At 46.5% G+C, this 17,585-nt stretch overlaps 1 long non-coding RNA gene across 1 annotated transcript; it reads left to right on the top strand.

Annotated features, from left to right (window-relative positions):
- The first annotated feature begins 10,511 nt into the window (after positions 1 to 10,511).
- LOC144157601 (uncharacterized) lies at positions 10,512 to 15,017 on the top strand. Its single transcript, XR_013319797.1, has 4 exons — positions 10,512 to 10,811; positions 11,471 to 11,503; positions 13,869 to 13,973; positions 14,818 to 15,017. It is a non-coding gene; the product is annotated as an uncharacterized LOC144157601 (long non-coding RNA).
- The last annotated feature ends 2,568 nt before the right edge of the window (positions 15,018 to 17,585 follow it).

Raw genomic sequence — 17,585 nt, 5'->3', positions numbered from 1 at the left:
CAACGCAAAGTTTTGCAAAGCAGGGAATTATCACGGAAAACGGAACCCGGATTACCGCATACCCATTGGGGCACGCAGCTTACACACGCGCGTGAGTCTATCTACAATCAAGTTCGAGGCATCCTCAGCGACAACATAACGCCGACATCGAAAAGTCTGTTTGGTATTCCACAGATCTTCTGGTTGTGCTTGGAGAAAAACACGACACCTTAGAATTCTGCACTAACATGGACGTCTGAACTAAACCACAACAAAAGGCGTATACATGTTTAAACGAAAAGGCAAATTCTTACTGTATGTTTTGTCTGTAGCTTTAGTATATTCCTTACTGTGTTCTTATAAATTACAACACAGGAATAACTTCCGTTTTAACTCCCCGCATGATGAAAACCGGGTTTCATTTTTAAGCCGCAAGACCAATTTAGCTTAGGTTCACTTCAGCGTGGGCGACAGACGCGCCTGTGGCGTCTTAATATTTTTCCGAGACTCTAGGCGCTTCTTTTGAGACGCCAGCTATTCATTTCCGAAGCACGTATGCTCCTGGCAGGCACCGATTGACATGCAAAAACACAATAAAAGAACAACGACAAAACAACTGCTCGCATTCACGCAGCATACTCAGACAGCACGTATATGTTTTTTAAGGCGAATGTATTCTTGTTTAACTACTGCCTTTATCGCCTTCGAAGCTCCATAGAAGCAGTTACGTAGGAAAGGTTCAAATGCATGCTATTAATTTGAGGCCAAGTACGTTAGAAACAATGCCGCCCAAAGAGCAGCTGCCGAAACAACAACTAACTCAATTTCTTTGTTTCGGGTTGCCTCTGATGATAAATTTTTCGTAGGTATTGCCGCAAGGGAAAAAAAATAACCATGCACCCGTCCGTGAAGCGACGACGATGGTTGAACGCGAAGCTTTCTCGTGACGTATTGTTTGGCTGTTGTCTAAGTTTTCCAAACAGCTTCGACCGTGTTGAAATGCTGAGCAATTGAATAGGCACAGGCTTCTTGGCGCGGGGGACCCAGGTTCAATTCCGGTTACGGGAAGCGTTTGTCAACGGCGCAGCTGTTTTCAGCAAATCAAAATGTTTTGTGTCCGCAGTTAAAAATACCAAGATATTGCCGAGCGCCCGCACGTGAACGCGGGCCTCGCAGCGACCGCCCGGCAGTTACTATAACCAAGAAAATGCCTAGCGATCGTGTGTGCGTGCCTCGCGACGACCGCCGAGCGTGTGCCGCGCACAGTCGCCAAGTCAAGCATGCCACCTTGGGAGGTTGGCCAAGATTGCGGCGGCCGCCCGGCATTAAAAAAAAAAAAACATCAAAAGCCCAGCGCATGCGTGTGGGTGCCTCACGGCCAGCGTCCGCGGGTTGCCGAGACTGACCAAAAAGACAAACTCCAGCGTTCGCCGTAATGGTTGCAAATCTTGGTCGGCTTGAGAGAGACACGAAATAGCGTACGTCTATCCAAGGTGATGTCCACTAATTATCACTGCCAAAAAATACAAGAAGCTCACACTTATAGCAACAACATCGGAGTAAAGGTCGTTCCAGCAGCGAAGAAGAAGCAAATCGGCTTCAATCGTGGACTTACACCTTAGTGACGGTCGTGAAGGTTGCGTACAGCCTCGTTACCTTCAAGTCTTACGCGTTAGTGTGAGCTTTCTTAATCTTTTTCTTTCACTTCGGCGTTTTCGCGTTAAAGATGCCATCAGTGAGAGCACCAAAGCTTCGCTGTAATAAACAACGACAGGGACTATTGCCCCCAGTTCACAGCTCTGTTTAAAATGACATTGCACGGAAATAAACCCACCTGTTTCGTTAGATATATCTTGCATGCGGAGCCAACTTCCTTACAACAGCCGCGACATAGCCCACGGCAGGCCATTACAATAACAAACGTAGACCTGTCGTTGCGTGAATTGTAAAAGAATAAGTCTTCACGCATACAAACGTATATGTGAAGAAAAATACCATTTAGAATCCGAGCTTTTGCAATTACTGATGGGTTTTTGCGTGATAGTTGACCACCTGCAGAAAAATACGTGGTCAGAAAATAAAATTCCCCGGACCACTTCAGCAGGCTCGCGTTCTTCAGAGGCGAATGTCTGGCGATATTCACGTGTGGCCTATTTACTGCAACATTGCGTTTGCGCTGATTTCATCGCTTTCGTTTCGTTAAAGATTTTATTTCCTCACAAGTAGGAGGAGGCAGGCGCGAATTACTTCGACAGGCTCTTTCACTGCAACATACCCAGCTTTCCCGCTCAAAATTCCGACCTTTCAGGAACCTAGCAAAACCACTTCACGAAAGTGATATTTGGCATAAAGCAAGGAGTCAACGTGAACATCAAAATACTAAAAGAGTAGTCGAGGATTCTGAATATTGTGTGTGTAATTCTATGTCAAATCTTACTCCCCATACATTTCTATGGGACAGTTTCTATGGCTCAGGAACCTAGTCGCGCAATGTGCGAGACTTGAAACTGCGCACAAAGCAAGTTTTCTCCCCCAATGTTAGCTGCGCAAAATAACTTTACATTTCGCTGAAGAACTACGGAGTAATCGCTGTTGAAAGGACTGCCATGAGCGGGAAAGCTGCACATGTTTGTGTTTCTTTCTTCGCGTTCGTTTATTTGTACGTTGGTTCGAATTACTTCAATAGCACACTGGCGCACGCAAGAGCCTCCCTGGAACCAGAGTTCTTCGCAATCACAATCCCGTGTCGAGTGCCCTGCACTATTCTGTAAATTCTACGTTCCTAATTCTTAGTTTTGTGTACCGGGCACATTAGCCCCTCAAATATCCCGGTTCTTGGCTGTTCCCCTAAGAGGCCATGTGCTGACAAGAAACTAACAACTGTGACAATTAACTTGAGAGTTCGGGGAGTTGGTACTCCATTGAATTAATCCTCACAGCGCGAAAAATTAGGCGAAGGAGGAAGAGAGTGGCAGCGCTTGTACGTGTACCACTTTGTTCGCCCTCGGTGTAATTGTTCGCGTTGTAAGTCTTTGTTCCACCACTTCAAAGTGTGGAGTAGCGCAGTGCTTAAGACACGCAACCCATTCCGTCTAAAATGAGTTAAAACACGCAAGGATGACTTCAAACTAACACGTTTCTAAGCCCCGCACGACGTCTTCCCTGCGCAAAACTCCCCGGAGGGTACATTTTGCTACAATTTAGGAACGCTTCATCACGTCGCCTGGGAGGGCAACGGAAACCTCCTGGAATGAGAGACCGCAGCCTCCCCCTTCACCAAGTTCAAAATAAAGTTTTTCGACAATACCAAGAACAACCTCCCCTTACCCCCTATAGTACCCGTGAGCAGTGGATGAGCGTGTTATGTACCCGCCGCGGTGGCTCAGTGGCTAAGGCGTTGCGCTGCCGAGCACGAGGTCGCGGGTTCGATTCCCGGCCGCGGCGGCCGCTTTTCTGATGGAGGCGAAAAGCAAAAACGCCCGTGTGTACGAGACTTCGGCGCACGTTAAAGATCCCCAGGTGGTCAAAATTAATCCGTAGCCCTCCACTACGGCGCGCCTCATCGCCTGCGTTGCGTCGGCGCGTTAAACCCCACAATCAATCAATCAATCGAGCGTGTTATGTGTCCCACGCCACGAAAGCTGGGCTATCTCGACTGACCAAGCATGCAGCCTACGCCAGGCAACTCGGCCATGGGCGCCCGTACTTGCAATTTTTGTTCCGCAATGAACTCTGCTGTCTGCCTGTATACTTTTCTTGGCCCCCGCTGTGTAATCCTGAGTTAAGATCGCATACCAACCTATAGATGCGCTCTTTAGTTACTGCTTAACGGGAACTCATTGTGGGATTACGTACGTCTCTAAATAGGCAGCGGAATGCCGGAACTCTTTCTTTCCGTGCCACATCATCTTTTATCCCGCGTTTTAGTGGCAGCATGTAGCGTTCGCGAGTTACGCTGTACAAAATTAGCTTCAACTTCCTCAGAGCCTTTTCAGGGAGCTTGCTGCGGCCGCCGTAATGTACACGAATCGTACTTATCAAGTCACCCTTGTTACAACTGCAACTGCCAATTCCTTTAGTAAGCGTGTTGAAAATTTTTTCGAGACAGTGTGATTACAAACGGCGCATGAACTTTTTGAAGAACCTCACATGAGAAGGCGTCGCGTCGGGTATTGAGAGTGTTTGCGGTGAAACTAGTGTAAGGAACTAGTGCAAAGGCGAGGACCATATAAGTTCTATCTTTTGCAATATTAAAAATTGTTTTCCCCGCGAATTATTTTCGCTTTATTAGGAAAGCACCTATTTGCAGTGGAGCTATAAGGAGCACCAGCTGTTATTTCAGTGACCTGGCCTTAATCTTTGGCATTCCATATATCTTAAAATTTTCAGACAATTTTACGACTTTGAGTTAACGGGAGCTGTATATCAAGAGCTTTATCAGAATGCGCATCTGGAAATGTGAAAGTATCGTTAGGTGGTGGAAGGCGTCGATAATTTGATGTTGGTTCGTACTAGTTTAAAATTTTCACAAGCGGAATTACAATGTACGGCGTTTACTCTCTAACTTAGCTGCACAAAGGCGTGGATTTGATTTCCTGCCACGGCGGCCGCTTTTCTGATGGAAAAGAAAAGCTAGAAACGGCCGTGTGTTCAAGATTTCGGCGCACGCTAGAGATTCCCAGGTGGTCAAAATTAATCCTTAACCCTCCACAACGGCGCCCCTCATGGCCTGTGTAGCGCCGGCGCGTTAAACTTCATAATCGATCAATAAATCAGCTGCCCAGGCGCTAAACACCGCAGCGAGCAGCGCAAATCTTGCCGCGCGCAGGCTAGGAGCTGGGGCCGGGAAGCGGCGGCTGTTCAGTGGTTGAGGACAGCAGCGCCGCCGCTATACCGGTTTATTTTCTGCGCGAAGGTCGACCCGGCGGAGCAATGGGAGGGGCCACCGCTCGGGCCACTCTAAAACTTCTAGTACACTCTAAGGAAAGTGGCTGTTTGGCCATTTTTCGCTCACGCGTTCGGCGGCGTTGCCCAAGATTACAAGCTCCGCCTAACTTCAGTTTGCTTTTGCCGGCGTAAGCTAATAGCAAGGCTGTGCACTGATGTCTATGCCGTAGTGCGGGAAATGAGGTAGCGATTCGCAGGGCCATTCCTTCTTTCCTAATTATGTAGCTTATTTGGGCAAAGTTTACATTAAAAGTGGTGTCAGTGTGATTCTAACCATGCAGTCCTTCGAACGAACCAAACGTGTTTTGTCTGCATGGCCACTTTAAGGAAGCAAAATTGGTTAAAAACAGCCGTTTTGTTTACCTAGTACCTGCGTCTTGAACGTAGTCGCGAAGATGATGTTATTTGCAAAGGGGCTGCATACATCAATTGCGCTACAAAGCAGGACGAAGTAGAACAATGGATATCACTCATTTCCGCGTTGTAAAACAGGTTATACAATTTGTTCATCTTCTTTTTAGTGAACCGCTTAGAAAACAGTTACTCATGAGAGAAGCGTAGGAGCTAGTCATTTTATAGTGCTAGAAATGCTTTTGACCAATTTCAAGCTTTGTATTCTTGATCAGCACATCTTCACCAATTGAATGTTTTATCTGGGAGTAGGCGAAAAATCTTCCGCGCGAAAATAAAATTGTACTGAATGCAGTACCAAAATGTATTCGGGGTACGTTTCACCATTTGCCAGCCTGTATCTATAGTCACACAGCTTCAGGGTGGATGTGAGTCACGCGCTCGCAGTTTTTTCTGCAAGCTGCTGCTGTATCGGTTGCACAATGCAAATGATCTCTACTCTCTGTCGTCTTGTTTGCGGCGTTTTTAGCACAGTTTCGTTCAATTTTATCACAGTGAACGGGTCAAGATTTTCCTGTTCCCAAACCGCCACCCAAATGATAAAAAAGTCGAAACATTACCACGCATAATATTTTCCGTCGACTGCCTTTATTTCACACAGCAAAGTACCCAGAAGAATTTTTTGACGTTTCAAAGCTTGTGCCTTGGTTTGCGCCCTCTAACCTTATGCAGGACTTCCACGTGACGAACGTTAAACATTCTGTCGGGCTTCTCGCACTCAGCTATAGCTCTTCTGATTTGCTCCGGTGTGTAGTGCGCTGGCCACAAGCATACGCCATGCGCGACCCAGGACATGGGTACGGCGTGGATCTCATTACTCTGAAGGAATGTCACAATTAGGTGGGCTGCAACATAAAAATGAGAAGAAGCTCGTCAGTAATCTCAAAATAGAAAAAATGCATTGTGAAGACGTGTATGCATATACTTCTGAAACGCATTGAAAGAAAAAAATGGACCCATCTCCCCACGAGGGAGACTCGAGTAAATGCGTCGCATAGGGGGTGGGTGTATTGCGTTAACGTTTAGTGTTTGGGGGGTTGGTGCTATCACGTGTACACCACGCAGCTATCACGCCGCTAGCACGCCGCTGAGTCGCCAACGCACGCCGCTGACGACGTAGTTTGAATGAGTCAAGGATATAAGGGGCGTTCGTAGCCTTTGATTCTGTGTCGGTTTTGTGGCGCAGTGGGAAGAGCACCATGTACCTCGCGTTCCGCCCACAGGTAGTGAATGCGTTGTATCAGCAGCTTCTTGACGTAGTTTGAATGAGTCAAGGATATAAGGCGCGTTCGTAGCCTTTCATTCTGTGTCGGCTTTGTGGCGCAGTGGGTAGAGCACCATGTACCTTGCGTTCCGCCCGCAGGGTCGTGGGATCGAAACCAGGCGCCGGTAACTGTTATATCTTTTTATAGTGTAGGGGGAGGCTGGCTGCTGCGGACGCCGACGCACGGGTGACATCGTGAGTTATACAAATGCTCTGTATTTAAAAAAATGGCTCCAATTCACGCTGTGAGGGTGGTTGGAAATAAAGCTTTGAACGACGCCCACAACACTTGCCCATGCTACGTCACTTGAATTCACACACGTGGCTGTACAAAGAGTGAAACCAGCGATTCTGCCAGCCGTTACCTGGAATTCACGTTGGCGCCGTCCCGAACGCAGTAGCAGCGTCGACCACGGCCGGGTAAGAGCGGCAGACGACGACGCCGCTGTACGCCGTCTGTGAGTCGGAAGTGAGAGAAAACGGAGAGAGCGTCTTCCTAAGGGTGAGACAGTCGAACCTAGCCACCTTGATGTGCTAAATTGGGCTACACCACCGCGCCACACAAGCGCACACACCGAAACAATTCGGCATGTGACTTTAGTGACTCCCATTTATACCGATTTAAACTAGTTACTTTTGTAAGTTTGATAATTGCGAAAAAGCTTAGGAAAGTTTTATAATCGCTATTTATCAGAACCAGTCGCTACTTTCGCTTTTGTAATGCTGCTTAAAACAAAACCGAATTGGTAAACACCAATTTAGAAAACGGAGTCCCATTCTTAGCAAGCAGTGCGCAAAAGGTGTCGTTTTTCAAGCGGCGGGATGTCTGTGTGTGGTTTGTGCATTTTATTTTCCCGGCCTGCAAACCAATCCTTTACGTATATTTGACGTACGACCACATCATTCCATCGGGTGCGGGTTACCCTGGAGGTGCTGTCGAACAAATTAATGAAGCCATGCGAAGGCACCACGCAATGAACGTGAAGTTGCACCAGAACAGGCCCGTCGGTAAAGCAGAACCATGACGCCGGCCGGCGGGCTCTTCCTTGCAGGGAACGCTGGGTAATTCGCCGCGCCATCTCTAGTTTGCTCCGTTAGTGAAACCTTCCGCCCCACTACCTCCCCCCGTCGCCTCCTCCCACGCGTTGCGAGTTTGTTGTCTCGCACGCCAAGAAAGAACCGTTGGCTGTCAAAGCTAGAAAGCTTTGTTTTAAAAAACTCCATCAAAATCATATTTCGACAGAAGAATATTTGCCACGCTTTAGCTAAGAAATGAAGGGTGAACATGAATGAGAAAACCACTTCACAAAAGCAGGACACACGTTTTTTTTGCGGAAGTTAAAAAAGTTTATTTGTGATGCTGGCTACGCTAGGAAATACCGCCGTAGTAAGGCAATGAGTGGTTATCATTATCTGTGGAATATTACTACAGTAGAGCCCCGGTTATATGTTTCCGGGTTTTCAGACAACCCGGGTTTTACGGCGGACAAGACGAGTCCGGGCGAAGTCCCCGTATAAACAAAGCATTAAAAACCTCGGTTATCCATCGCGATTTCCTGCCTGACCGCGGTATGCGATGAGCCACGCGCAGCAAGTGACCAATCGCCGGGCGAAGTGAAAGTGTCGCGGGCCTGTTCCGCGCACCTTGAGCCCGTTTAACGGGTTCTCACTAGTATAGCTTTCTTTTCCGCCTCATCTTTCGTCTCTCTCACCTCTAGCAGCGGCCCGCTCCTCTACATAGACTCTTGCCGCCCTCTTGGCTGGCATCTCTTGTCTTGTTGCGCAGAGGTCGCAGGTCACAGAAGCCATGTGCGGGTGTTTATTCTCCCACGCAGCAGTGAATAGCCAATGAGAGCTTGCTTCTGGGATAGTTGGTGCATTACTTCTGGTAAATCACTGGGCTAAATTGAAATTAAGGACGACGAAGGACGCCGCAAGACAAGATGCATACTTACCAAAGCGCAACTATCAACTGGCCTTTATTTTCCGACCATATCAGAAAACATTGGAAACAAGAACATGGACAAAGAAACATTCAAATCCAATGCACAAAACCCTATCTCTGTCCAATTGTTGGTAGTTCTCGTCGTCACCTCTTGTTCTCGCGGTCTCACTTAGAGCTCCCCACACGCGCCGGCTGTCCCCTCTCTCTTGCTCACATTCACACGCGGAGCGTCTTTCTGCCAGAGGTTAATTTCCTTGTTCCTCAGAAGCACCCATGGCTGGCTGACGAGTCGAGGGCTGCTTCAACTTTACCTGGATGCTTCGCGGGTGCGCTTCAAAGAAAGTGTCCTATCTATAGGATCGTGCATTGCTCCAGTACTCTGCGATATATAGCTGCGATATATAGCTTGCAATTAGGGACCGGATGTTGCAGCCCGTCGGGAAGTAGATGGGCACTGCTTCCGATACGTGGACTACTTCCTCGTGTGCTTCCCGTGGCGAGAACTGGAAGAAGACAGCAACGAAGGTTTCGGAGGCCTTCAGCTATCCCCATGCAGGCGTCCAAATCACGCACGAGCTGCCAGAAGACGGGCGCATTCAGTTTTTGGACATCAGCCTCGAACTGCAAGGTGACCGCGCGTTAGAAGTGCCAGAAGAAATTGATCCCACTGTAAGCACTCTAAACTGGTCAAGCGAGCAATAGCTACAGCGTGCATTACGCAGGCTCTGTCAAAATCTCGCCACCACGCCGTAAAAGAAAGCCTGAATGTGCAGATCCGGCGGCTCAAAGAAAGCGGCTTTTCAGAACCGCGCGGTGTTGGGCATCATGAAGAGAAGGAAGACACAAGACCACTGGCAGTCATTCCGTACATCCACAACGGCCCACACGGGCTGAAAAAGGTTGCCGACAGATACAACGTGAAAGTTCTTTTTTCCGCTCCACACAAGCTGAACGGCCGGTGCGAGCGGGTGACCAAGAATGACGCTGAACGCCCACGCTGTGAGATAAAACACAGAAGCCCGTCCGTTAGGTGCGAGTCACAAGTCGTTTACAAAATTCCGTTGGGCGGCGGGAGGTCTTATATAGGACACACCGGAAGGTGCTTCAACGAGCGGCTGCGAGAGCATAAGAACGCATGCGCGAAGCTACGAGCGCCTGGGCATTTGGCCGATCACTGCAAAAAATGCAAATTAGAACCGAAGTTCGAGGAAACAACAGTATTGGCACACTTCCACATCAGAACAACCAGGAGGTTATAGAAGCCTTCAGTATGGCATCGGGGCGCCATAGCGCATGCGTCAACCAGCCATCGGTGCTTCTAAAGAACAATGAATTTAACCTCTTGCAGAAAGACGCTCCCCGTGGGACAGTGAGCGAGAGAGAGGGGAAGCCGGCGCGCGTGGCAAGCTCTCAGTGAAACCGGGAGAATCAGAGGTGACGACAACAACTATGGAAAATTGGGCAGATAGGCTTTTGAATGTTTGAATAGTGGTTTTGAATGCTTGCTTTTCTATGTTCATGTTTCCAATGTTTTCCGATATGGTCGGAAAATAAAGGCCGGTTGATAGTTGCGACGTATCGAAGCGCAGCAAAGACGAGGACCGGAACAGAGAAGACGGCGCAGAAGACTACCAGTTGTCGTCTTTGCTGCGGTTCGATACGTCGCTAAGTACCAACTCGCCCAAACCAATACTCTCTTGATAGTTGCGCTTTCGTAAGTGTGCACCTTTTGTTCTGCCGTCTTCGTCTTCGTTATGTTCAATTTGGCGCAGTGTTTTTACCAGAAGCAATTACAAACCGCCACGTATGTTAGCGTGTTAACCGGGGGACGTGGCTCAAAACCTAGTAACAATTGCACAAAAATATCAACACCATTGCCCAACGTATGTTTTAGTACTTTCTTTTCATTTTCAGGCTCCCGCTTTCTGTATGAAACCATTTGTATTTTGTGAGTCGAGTGCCGGAGAACTTGTTTTCAGCTTGTGCGGGCCCCTTTGTTGCTACCGTTCTTTGTTAACTAATAATGCAGCCATATAAGACTGTCTGAAAGCTCGCAAACCGTAAGCACGCTACAGGCTTTTTGGTTTTAGTCATATCTGTAAGGCGAAATTGCTGGGGCTGCAGAAAAAAGTCGTCAAGGATTTTGAGCTTGTGATCGGGAACATCTTGTGCAAACGCTTTCTTCCTGAAGTTTTTTGAGAAACCTTCGTAGACGCGTCGCTATACTCAACGTGGCAGCGTTTGCGCCAGGAAAAGGACACTCGAGTAAGCCAATACAAAACTTTTCTTTGTGCCAGGCAGTTGTCTCCTAGTGAAAAGTTTGTGTGCGATATTTGTAGTCATTGCTTCTTCTCACTGTAGCAAGAAACTGAGCGGACAGCAAAAAATACTACAAAAAGGAATTCCCGCCCGATATTCGTCATCCTTGTTACTAGTTTTGGGCGTTATATATCAATTACCCGAAAACACAGAGTTAATTATTGGCGACCTAACCGAGTCGCTTAAGAGCAAATTTAGGACAAATTGCATGCTCCGAAAAGAAAAACGCTGCGGAGAAATTCTGTATCGGAGCAAGAAAAACTTGTCTGAGGCGAAAACTGAAAGTCTCCATTAGTTTTATACTCAGAAATTAAACAGTGCTTCACAGAACGAACTTATACCCTGTGAGCTTCACTGAATTAAACAGTATAAAAAGCCTTCGTGGTAAGCACCGTTATTTCAGCTACCCGTTATGCTCGGATCACGCATAAACGCACAGATTAAATATCAACTCGGCGTGTTTTACATCGTGGAATAGGGGCAGAGGAAGAAAGGTTTGATGTCACCATTCCTTGGTATCGCATTAATGTTAACACGTGTCCCCCTTTACTCATGGTAATGCGCTTGCACCTTCACTGATGATAAAGTATTCTTTTCTTTCTTAGGTTCCAATGCTCAAGATGCATTTTTTATGCTCGGTAAGACGTTTCTCGCACGTTTATGGTGCACGTTAGTTTTTGTAGAGTGAACCCAGGTTTAGCAATGTTTTGCTTTCGTCTATACCTACCTTCATTAGAAGTCTTAAATGGGCTAAAGAGCAGTGTCTTTACAGCAAGCCATCTTGCTTTTGACGAAGTATCACTTGTAACGAAGCCAAGTTGCGGTCCTGAGCACTTCCTTGCAGCCAGGGCTTACTGTAATTACTGTTAGGTACGAAACAATTCGATGTTAACATTGGTTAATGCTACAAGAAAAGTCTGGTGATTACGTATTCGAGCGATAGCTACTCAGGGAAATATCCCAGAATCTTATTATGCAAGTAACTAAGCGTGCAGAAGGTAAAGCAGATTGACATGGCCCTGTTGCCGCCATGGTGCTCCTGGATCCAGTTCTCCTGTGTGCTATCCATGTAGCGGGACGTTGGCCAACCCCCGCGGCTTTCAGGGGGTTCGGTGTATGACAGACGGTGTATGACAGACGATAACTCGGGAAATCCCCGGCGCTATTAACAGTCCTCCAAGGGCATGGTGCTGCGAGCGCATCCAATGACATGATGGCACCTCCACTTTGCGCAACCGTATTTTTTCTCGTAGCAACACGGTCGGGGAGAGCAATAATTGCTCTGGAGTAAAGGTGCTGCAATGTTTTAAAATGGGTTGCCTGTTCGGATGAAACCTGAATTACTTGTAGCTCTCTGATCTGCGATTGATTAGAATAAACGGAGGAAATAAAAAGAATTTAGCCATTCAATTGGCTTTAACTACTCGAATATAGTTCTTGGGGTAAAACTAGCTTTTTCAGTTAATACAGGGTTCGAGTTCATTCTGACAGCGTAGAGGAGACGCTGCACCGACATAGAAATCAACAGGGCGAGCGCTGGTTATTCTTGTTTAAATTTCGCATCTCGTTTCCTTTGCGCAACGCTAACAGTATGTATAGCAAGACATTGTATTGAGAACTTTTGCCGCTATTAAAACTTGTGATTCACAACTCTTAATTTTTTTCTGCTGATTTTGTGTTTGGTACTGTAGTCTAAGTTTTGTAAGTGCACTGGGTCGACAGGTGTGTCGTCAGCTGCTGACAAAACGGAGGCAGTCGCCTCTTGGGTGTGCACACAAGAGCAGATTTCAGAAAAAAATGGTTTACCGACTCTTTAGTATACAATAAGCGACTTTCTTATACGGTTCAGTGTATATTAAGATCAAGCAACAATTGAGTCTGATATTATAATTTCTTGTGATTCCAATTCCATAAAGAGCAACACCTTTACTTTAAAATGCAATAAGGTTTGCCAGTGTTGGAGTACATTCCAATGCGATGATCTTACCTTCAGTGTTTGTTCTAGATCATGGAAACAGAATACTGCAGTGCCAAAATTTTATACCGAGAGTATAGTGCAGGTAACTTCGTCTCTTCCTCATTGTAAAAAGTCATTCTCAAGTTCTAATTCCCATCCAATACCACATAAAAGATCCCCACCAAAAGTTCATTCTAAGGGATAGCCATACGGTAAATAAAATTGTCTTTAACAACTTTTGAAAATGTCACAAGCCTGTCTAGATGAACTGGCTTATCGAAAGCTAATACTTACCCTTACCTATGGGTTTCTCACCAAACTACCAATTCAGACGATCAAAAAAGCTGCAGGAAGCCACAAGCCACGGAGCCTTATTAAGCAGAACAAATTCTATTCGCCATGTAAACTACGGATTTCGAAACGATACACAGGACGGCTGCGGTTGTGCAGTATAAAATGTGGGTGCGAAAGCGCCATTATTAGCCTCGTTCTTTCTTTTTGTCTTCCTTTTCTTTTCTTTTTTTCTTACTCGTTTAATTTGTCCTTTGAGGAAGCATTCCAGGCTCTTTGCTGGACAAACCTCGTCAGTGCCCTTAAACTACGTTCTCTCTCTCTCTCTCCCTTCTGTCCCTCCCTCCTATTCATTACTGCGTAAGAGCCTTGGCCTTTTTCCCTTTTTTAGGCTTAAGCTTAAGCTCAACCTTTGGAGCAACAAGTGTACTTAATAACGTTACATTCAATGGACACCTTATTTTAAACGACAAAATGGGTACGGGTTCATAAAACTAGGTGCCAAAGCGTAACCTTAGGCCTGAACTCGGACGCATACCGAGAACTTTTTTTCTGTTATTGAAGTTGTCGCTTTTGTGCGATGGGGTCAGTTCAGGACACTGCTGACGGAACGCTGGGATCCCTGATTGCTAACATGGTGTCGGTGTTGTGATAATATTTGATGTTTGACACTCTTCACAACAATGTTAGCGAAACTCAGCCATTTCTGAAAATTGAAAGTGACATTCACATTGGAACTTTACCATTTGATGCAGATTTTCAGAATCCACGTTGCGATGACTGTCGTGTTATTGGCCGAAATTACAACCGAAGTCGGTGCATTGGAAGAAGTCGGTGACTGTGGTTTATTAGAAGACCAGGTGAGATGATAAATCACGTGGATGATTTACGGTGGGCACATATATACAAAAAATACCAATACCTGGCTCTCACTCTTTCTGCCTGTCCTTCCGTGGTCCGACTGCGCGCCCGCCCATCCGCCGGTCTGTCTGTCTGTCTGTCTGTCTGTCTGTCTGTCTGTCTGTCTGTCTGTCTGTCTGTCTGGCTGGCTGGCTGGCTGGCTGGCTGTCCGTCCGTCCGTCCGTCCGTCCGTCCGTCCGTCCGTCCGTCCGTCCGACCGTCTAGCTGTCTTTCTGTCTGGCTTGCTGGCTGGCTGGCTTGCTGGCTGGCTGTCCGTCTGTCCGTCTGTCTGCTTGCCTGACCGTCTTCATGTCTTGCACATTAAATGCTGAAGGTACATCCTTTTTTGTCTTAAGAACTGCGACGTAAGTTCGACAATGGCTGTGGTCGCGATAACTCTCAATACCAAAAATCTTGTTTTAGTCTTCACAACATCAACCAGCAATTCGCAACGCCATCGGCCTCTTCTCCACGTTTTGCTTTAAAAGGGCGCAGTCATATCAGATCAAGTGTAGAAGCAAGTTGTACTTGTTTTCGCTTTGCATTTGACTTGTCTTACGCCGGCCCTGTTGTACTCACATCATATAGCCGAGGATCCTGAAGGCCGTTATTCGTGAGCCGTTACTCTAGCTCTTTGTATATAAAAAAACCTACCGGTTCACATAAAAATGTCTTCCGTAAAAATTTATTTTTATGCACATATACGTCATTGTTCTTTCCTCGATTCTTTGAGGATAAATAAACTGGCTTAATATCCATCTTCACGGGTTGTCTTAAAATAAGGTGTTTTTGTTTCCTTTAAAGTGCTCATCTGCAAGCAGCTCAAAGTGCTGCGAAGGCTTAGAGTGCGTGACCCTGCCTGACCTTAAAGGGAAGAGCATGTGCTTATACTCCAACTGGCTCAAGAAGTCGTGAAAATCCAAAGCTCTCACAGTGTAGAAAAATGGAAACCGGGCGAGCTGTAAGAAAGCTCCCCTATACTGGCCCTAATAAAGCTGACTGAAGAGTCCGAATCCTCGTTGTGTCTTTATGCATTCACAGACGCCAAGTAGACATAAATCAAGAAACGGATGGGCAGGTCTCATCAGTGAAATGCAAAAAAATTATGTGTGCCCAAGACCGCGCAAACCCCAGCCTCGTGGGGATATACCCAACAGCGCTGGAGAGACACGATCAGCTGTGGAAGTCGTGTGACTATCTCGCTCTGGTGCCATTGTAGTGTCAGCTCCGGACGATCACTTTCTTGACAGAAAATTCAGCATTTAATTATTGCATTCCCTTATGAGGCTGTTTTACCAGAAAATTTGGCTCCCGAATACTCTACTAATAACAAAAGGCAGCGAACATATCAAAGAAAGTGCTCTACCGAAAGAAAGACTGACGATCACTTTCTTGACGGAAAATTTAGCATTTGTTAACTGAAATCCCAAATGAGGCTATGTATCATCATCATCATCATCATCACCACCAGCCTATCTACGCCCACTGCAGGGCAAAGGCCTCTCCCATTATTCTCCAATTATCTCGGTCCTGTGCCAACTGTGACCAATTTATCCCCGCAAACTTCTTGATCTCATCTGCCCATCTAACTTTCTGCCGCCCCCTGCAGCGCTTGCCTTCTCTAGGGATCCAATCTGTTACCCTTAATGACCAGCGGTTATCTTGCCTTCGCATTACATTCCCTGCCCACGTCCATTTCTTCTTCTTAATTTCTACTAATATGTCTTTAACACCAGTTTGCTCCCTAACCCACTCCGCTCTCTTCTTGTCCCTCAATGTTACACCTATCATTTTCCGCTCCATTGCCGGCTGAGTCGTTCTCAATTTAAGTTGAACCCTCTTAGTGAGCCTCCAAGTTTCTGCCCCGTAGGTGAGTACCGGTAAGATCCAGCTGTCATACACTTTCTTCTTCAGCGACAATGGTAGGCTGCTATTCATTATCTGAGAATTTCTGCAATATGCACCCCACCCCATTCTGATCCTTCTAATTATTTCTGCCTCGTGGTTGGGATCTGGGGTCACAACTTGGCCTAAGTAGATATATTCGGTTACCACTTCCACTGCCTCTCCAACTATCTCAAACTGCTGTGCTTTCCCGAGGTTATTGATCACTACTTTAGTTTTCTCCATATTAATTTTCAGGCCCACGGTTCTACTCTGTTCGCCCAGTGCAGAAAGCATGCTTTGCAATTCGTCCCCCGAGTTACTTAGCAAGGCAACGTCATCAGCAAATCTAAGGTTACTTAGGTATTCTCCATTAACCCTTACTCCCACCTGTTCCCAATCCAACGTTCTGAATACTGTGAATAACATTGGAGAGATTGTGTCTCCTTGTCTGACACCCTTCCTTATAGGAATTTTACTGCTCTCCCTACGGAGGATGATGGTAGCTGTAGACCCATTGTAGATATCCTCTAGATATTCTTACATAATGCTCATCTACCCCCTGGTTCCGTAATGCCTGAATGACTGCTAGGGTTTCGACCGAGTCAAATGCTTTCTCATAATCTATGAGGGCTATATATAGGGGTTCGGTATACTCAGCGCACATTTATATCACCTGATTGATCGTGTGAATATGGTCCATTGTTGAATAACCTTTACGGAACCCTGCTTGTTCTTTAGGTTGACTGAAATCTAAGGTTGCAGAGATTCGGTTAGCGATTACCTTGGTAAATGCCTTGTAGACGACTGACAGTAAGCTGATCGGCCTATAATTTTTCAAGTCCTTCATGTCGTCTTTCTTATGGATTAGGATGATGTTCGCGTTCTTCCAAGATTCCGGTACCATTGCGGTCATTAGGCATTGCGTATACAGGTTTGCCAGTTTTTCAAGTACAATTTCTCCGCCATCCTTCAAGAGGTCTGCTGTTATCTGATCCTGACCAGGTGCTTTGCCCCCTTTCATTTCTTTCAAAGCCTTCCTTACTTCTTCGGTCGTTACTGGTGGGATGTCTATCTCCTCTGAACTACTGTCTCGTTCGGCATTGTCCTGTATGTCCCGGCTGCTGTACAGATCCCTATAGAGCTCCTCGGTCACTGTGACTATTTTATCCCTATTTGTGATGACATTGCCTTGTTTATCCTTAAGTGCATACATCTGATTTTTCCCCACGCCAAGACGTCTCTTCGCTGCTTCCAGGCTACCTCCGTTCTTTACAGCGTATTCGATCCTCTCCATATTATACTTCCGTATGTCAGCTGTCTTACGCTCATTGATTAACTTCGAGAGCTCGGCTGGTTCTATTCTGTCAGCTGCGGTAGAGATCCTCATGGTTTGCCGTTTCCTGATTAGATCTTTCGTCTCCTGTGAACGTTTACCAGTATCCTGTCTAGCCATAGTGCCCCCGACTTCTACTGCACACTCCGTGATGACGCGTGTAAGGTTGTCGCTGGCTTCCTGTGTCGTAAGCTCGGCTTCCTCGTTAAGGGCGGAATATCGGTTCTGCAGCGCGATCCTGAATTCTTCTACTTTACGTCTTACGGTTAGCTCATTTATCGGCTTCTTTCGTATTAGCCTGTTGCGGTCCCTCTTCAAATCTAGCCTAATTCGAGATCTTACCATACGGTGG

The sequence above is a fragment of the Haemaphysalis longicornis genome, unplaced genomic scaffold, assembly GCF_048455015.1.
Source record: "Haemaphysalis longicornis isolate Haplotype H1 unplaced genomic scaffold, Haemaphysalis longicornis Haplotype H1 scaffold_10, whole genome shotgun sequence".
In the NCBI taxonomy this organism is placed as follows: Eukaryota; Metazoa; Arthropoda; class Arachnida; order Ixodida; family Ixodidae; genus Haemaphysalis; species Haemaphysalis longicornis.
Note: the sequence above shows the minus strand (reverse complement) of the source record. Positions and strands in the feature narration are given on the sequence as shown.